Source organism: Dermacentor variabilis, unplaced genomic scaffold, assembly GCF_050947875.1.
Source record: "Dermacentor variabilis isolate Ectoservices unplaced genomic scaffold, ASM5094787v1 scaffold_15, whole genome shotgun sequence".
In the NCBI taxonomy this organism is placed as follows: Eukaryota; Metazoa; Arthropoda; class Arachnida; order Ixodida; family Ixodidae; genus Dermacentor; species Dermacentor variabilis.
In genome coordinates, this window is record NW_027460313.1 from 10,391,598 (window position 1) to 10,397,210 (window position 5,613).

Below are 5,613 nucleotides of genomic sequence, written 5' to 3' on the forward strand. Positions count from 1 at the left end.
GAAATAAATAAAATAAATAAATAAGCCAGAGAGGAGGAAAGGCTCTCCGCGCGCCCTATCCTCCTCGCCCGATGAAACGGTCTATAGCCGACGCGGATGCAACGGACGCCGGGGCTTCATTCAAAGCGGCGGACATTTTGGCCCGTTCAACGCTGCCGTAACGCTTCCTGCCAAGCGCGTCCAGGCATGTTTCAATGCCACGTGTCTTCGTGTGTGTGTGTGTGTGTGTGTGTGTGTGTGTGTGTGTGTGTGTGTGTGTGTGTGTGTGTGTGTGTGTGTGTGTGTGTGTGTGTGTGTGTGTGCATGTTGGTGCCCACGCTTGTCAAAGCGCGGCAGCCGGGGAGAGGAGCTCCCCAACTGTGAAGCGAGGAGGTCTGACGGGCGCCGGCCCGGCGGATGCGTCACTTCTTGTCTCAACGTGTCCGTGCCCCGCCGTCACGGGCGCCTCTGGCAAGCCGTTCCTTCTTGCCCTCGACTCCGAGAGTACAAAAGCAGCTGCCCCCGGACGCCGAGAGAGGCTCCGATTTCTTCCGTCGAGTAACGTGTTCTCCTGTCTCTCCACTTCGGTCGACCTGACCGGCCGCTCTTTTGCGATGCTAGAATAAACAAGTTGTTCTGTTAGCCGTCGACTCATCCTTTGCCAGGACCTTCGGATGCTTCCAGTTGTGCCCCAGGCCGCCAGGCCAACGCTACCCTTGGGGCTTGCGACCCATTTGCAACACCGCGTTCGTCGGCGCTTCTTTTGGCCTGGTCTATACCGTGACGTCTGCCATTATGTCGCTGTCTGTGATCTTTGTCAACGACGCAAAAAGCCGACCACACTCTCCTGGTCGCCTTCAACCACTTGACGTACCATCAGAACCATTCTTCCGTGTAGGTGTTGATGTTGTAGGCCCTTTTCCTACGTCTGCTTCGGGAAACAAGTGGATTGCTGTAGCAGCAAACTACGCCACCCGATATGCAAACACACGGGCTCTTCCGACAAGCTGTGCAACCGATGTCGCCGGCTTCCTTCTAGAAAACGTCATCCTTCACCACGGCGCCCCTCGACAGCTCCTCACCGACCGAGGCCGCTACTTTCTTTCTAAAGTTGTCAATTACATTCTACACTCGTGCGCGACTGAACACAAACTTGCTACTGCTTACCATCCACAAACGAACGGTCTAACCGAGCGCCTTAACCGCACCCTTTAAGGCTCAACCACACGCGGTGAATCGTGCGCGCCTGGCTGCGCGTCACGCGTCTGCGAGGCCGTACGCGCCTGTCCTACGCGTCTAGAGAGGGCAGACGCGCAGGAAACGCGCGCGTCAAGGAGGTCTTGATCTTGGGCGTCTGTTTGAGCGTACGCGACGGAAGTGGCAGCTTGTGCACCGACGTCACGTGGGCCGCATGTACACTTCCGGCGGTTCGGAAAGGTTGTTGAAGTTTCAGAATCGTGCGGAGACGCCGGGAGTCGCCCCTGGTTTCGTGTCGATAGAGCACAGAGGCTATGGAGGCGATCAACAACGAAGCGCTGATCGCCTGCGTTGAGGCTCGACCTGCGCTTTGGTAGCAGGCGAAACACAAGCGCCACAAGAACAAGCACTTGACGAGGTGGTCGTGGATCGTCATGCCCAACGCTGCCGAACAGGTGAGTGCTCGGAATTTTATACGGGCGTCATAGCGGAGCAGTTTCAATCGCGATCGAGCCCGATCGGGGTCGGATTTTGTGATCACGATTGCCTCTACCGCGCAATCTGCGTAGAACCGAATCGAGAAATTTGATCGCGCTCAATCGCGATCGAAACCCTAGCTGTGTGGCACTGGTATAAGCTGCCTCTCTCATCAGCCGACTCGCAGATGTCGAAAACGCGTTTCATCTGTGCAGATGACGTTATCACAGCGCTGCAGAAGTGATGGAAGTCCCTGGGGAATAAATTTCGGCGCCTGGGAAGACGCTTCAGAAAGAAAAGAGCCGCGCCGTGCCAGTCGACGTTCACGACGACGTCATCTGGCTGTTTTTCGACCAGATGATGTTTCTGCGCTACACAATGGAGTGTAGACCGTAAGTGATCTTGAAGTTTCCATCTTAGCCGGCATGTTAAAAATGAAACACGGGATTTTAGTGCTTTCCCTTTACCACGTTGACCGGCGATGCTGTATGTTTGTATTATAGCTGGCAATGCACCGCACTTATGGGAATCGACTCAAAATTGTGCTTACACAAGCAAGTCGACGCACAGTATGCATTATATTCAGCTTTGTCTAATTGGCGATAAAATATTTGTGCTGCATCGCCGCTCCGATTATCGCATATTTCGTTAAATGTGATCCGGTAAGGGGACATACAAGCAGTACAAGAATAGCTTTGTATATTTATTTATTTAGGTACCCACAAAGCCAGTTTGGCTTTGCAGTGGGGAGCAGAGAAAGCAGAAATACAGGTACAAAATAACAAGTAAAATAGCACTTAAAAACCTAACAATAAAGCATAAGACAGAAGTACAGAGAATATCACATACCAATTAGCAGTATGAATAAAAAGAAAAGGGCTTGCATAATGCACACACAAAAACAAAACACAAAACATGCAAGTAGTTTCTTTTTTTTTATTCTGTGCACTGATCCTAGAAGGCAGCGTGCAAGTCAATGGCCAGTATTTAACTGAGTATTGAATGTTGCAATCTTCATGTGTACCTTGGGCACTTCAATGCAGTTTTAATTTTGCATTTTGTTCCTTGCCAGCAGTGTGCAAATTGGTGCTTCATCACAGACCCTCAAATATTACCTAGCTTGCTTAGGTATTCATTCAGTGTCATCATGCTGTAGGAATAAATGCGCCATAGTACTGACGACATTGTCAGCTGTGTAATTGATAATTCTTTTTGTGTCTGCTCAGCAGTGTCCTTACCTAATTATCAGCCTGCGGTTATTCTGCAGATCCCAGGTGCTGTGGTTACTGGTTTAAGCGAAGCTTTCACGATGTTTGTGGAGAACGCTGTTCCTGCTTAGCAAAATTTTCAAGGAAGGACTAGATGATCCAGTTTAACACATTCGCACTGTGCAAAAAATGATTATTGAAATTTTACATGCTAAAACCACGATCTAGTTACATTATTTTAATTGGTATTTGCATTACGGACAGTACTGGTCACTCGTGCAACACAGTAGCCAGTAGTCAGCTGGGATGACAATGGTTCAACGACTACATTAATATCAATATGAGGAGAGCTATTTGGCAAGACAGTAGGAGCGGCGGTAGGAAAGTCCAGAGAAGAGGCAAAAAAAGCTTGGCTGTAAGAAACCTTCTGGAAGGGTTTGCTCGCTAAGGTCAGCTTTGCTGGGCCAAAACACCCTTTACAAGGCAGATGGCAAGAAGACAAACATTATTAGATGTAACTTCCTAAATACAAACAACAAATGCCCTGACTACTACGTACACAGCTTCACACTGTGTTTAGACGTACATTCAGTTAAGAAAAACAGTTTAGAATGAGATGAAGTTTACAAAGAAGTGAAAGGAAAACAAAGTTACAAGCCAAGAACGTTTCAAGTAGAAAAACTACAACAGGAGAGAGCCTTATACTAAAGCAAGACCTAACAGTACTACTACTCTATGTTTAGAGAGTGCAAGCATAGGTATTTCAACATGAAATTTATTAAGTGGTTTTACTGAGTAAATGTAGTGGAATGCTTCCTGCTAATTATTTCAAAACTGAAACATTCCAAATATCATGCACTGCTTTGAGTAGAAGTAATCACTAGGCTTTAGGCATGCAGATCTCGTAAGAATTGCTTAAATGCATCACAAGCAAAAACAGAAAAAGATACAAAAGCTACACTTATGCGCATGCAGAAACTGTTCATTCTGGTTGTGTAGGCAAGCCACTTTTGTCCCTACAAAACTGATTCAGACCTTAGTTTACTCTAATAAAATCACACACTAAAACAAATGTGAACGGATTTGAACCTTCATATATTGTTGCATCCAGACTGGCACATTATTTACACATTGACAGTATGTGCAACCCTTATTACGCTCACATGCAGGATGTCCGCCAACCTTCCACCAGTGCCCCCATCGAGTGAGGAGGGAAGTGCTGCAGACATCTTAACAAAAAATGTGCCAGTTTTCCGATCTGGCAACACTTGAAGTGCCATCACCGTCAAGTGAAGAGTCACAACCGCCAGCATCGACTCTGTCTTCGGCGTCGCACGAGTCTGTGGAGTCTCAGGGCATTTTGGAATCTCTTGAATCACCGATGTTTCAAGAAGTTCTGGTTCCTGAGGATTCTGAGACACACCACAGCAGTCCGCAGTCAGAAGCATCGCTGGCTTCAGCAGGCAGTCGTAGGCTGGATACGTTAGGAAGCATTGCTTCTGAAGCAAAGTCAAGGCGGAGGAAAAGGAAAAAGAAAGATTAGAGTCAGTTAATATTGGAGGAATTAGGCAATGTTTCAAGTGCAATCAAAAGATGCAAACCACAGGACGACCTCGAACTTTTGCCGTCTCTCTGCTCAAACACATTAGAGAGGTCAGTGAGGATACGCATTTCGACTTGAAGATTAAATTGATGCAAGTAGGAGAGTAATTCAAAGATTAATGTTTTTTAATGTATACTTTTTGTATAATAAAGCCAAGAGACAATGAAACAAAAGGAAATCATTGACAAATTTAATTACTTTATATCGAAAAGGAAAAATAAGGAGGAAAATGAAAGTATATAAAAAGGTAGCTTCCCACTAATGGGAGACAAACCCACAACCTTTGAATTATGCTTGCATTGCTTTACCAGTAGAGCTGCAGCAATGGCTATCCCTCTGCAAACTTTCTTGGGCCTGAATGTGCATGTACTAGATCTCACCCTGGTAGTGTTAGCCAACGCTACTCGTGCAAGAACACTCCAAGAGCCTAATCTAGTACACATAAACATTCTATGAAATTGATGGTGGAATAGCCTCCAGCTCAATTGGTTTTGGTTTTGGCTCCCACCAGTGGCAAGTTATATTTCGCCCACTTTCATTTCCCTTCTCCTTGTGATGTTGACATTACAAATAAAATGACAGTTATTTTCCTTTATGCTTTATATACGTTTCCTTGTCTGTTGTCATGTCAAAGCCCCTCAGCTCTTCTTTTTTGTTCATTTTACATTGTGTTGTATCCATATTTTTGTGCGGTATTCAAGAATTTCATAAAGTTGATATCTGTGGGCCTGGTTGGCTGGCCATTGCTGCTGTAGAGATGTGTGAACATGTTTTAGCAACACACCTACGATAAAGAAGCACTGACTTGCAACTAAAGGTTTGTTGTTGCAAGACAGATGTTTATCGCTTTCATCTGTGTTTACTCATTCAGCCTGTCTTGCAGCAATGAACCTTTTTGAGTTCACCACCTGTGCATGAAGAGTTTGTGCATGCATGTAGAGATGCCTGTACATGCCTGTAAATAAAAAGAAATGTAATGAACCTTCAACCAGACCCCATTGAAAATTTCGGTTATATGCTGAAAGTTGTAAAGCCTGTCGGGGCGTTCTAGCAGCGCAAGCATTTTTCAAATTGTTTTATTATTATTAGAAGAGGTAGCAGAAAGGGAAAAGTCTTGCCACCACATAGCCAGGAGGCGAGGTTCACTGC

At 46.0% G+C, this 5,613-nt stretch overlaps 1 long non-coding RNA gene across 1 annotated transcript; it reads left to right on the forward strand.

The window, feature by feature from the left end:
* Nucleotides 1-1,204: 1,204 nt before the first annotated feature.
* Nucleotides 1,205-4,642, forward strand: LOC142567900 (uncharacterized). Its single transcript, XR_012825292.1, has 3 exons — nucleotides 1,205-1,631; nucleotides 1,869-2,045; nucleotides 4,031-4,642. It is a non-coding gene; the product is annotated as an uncharacterized LOC142567900 (long non-coding RNA).
* The last annotated feature ends 971 nt before the right edge of the window (nucleotides 4,643-5,613 follow it).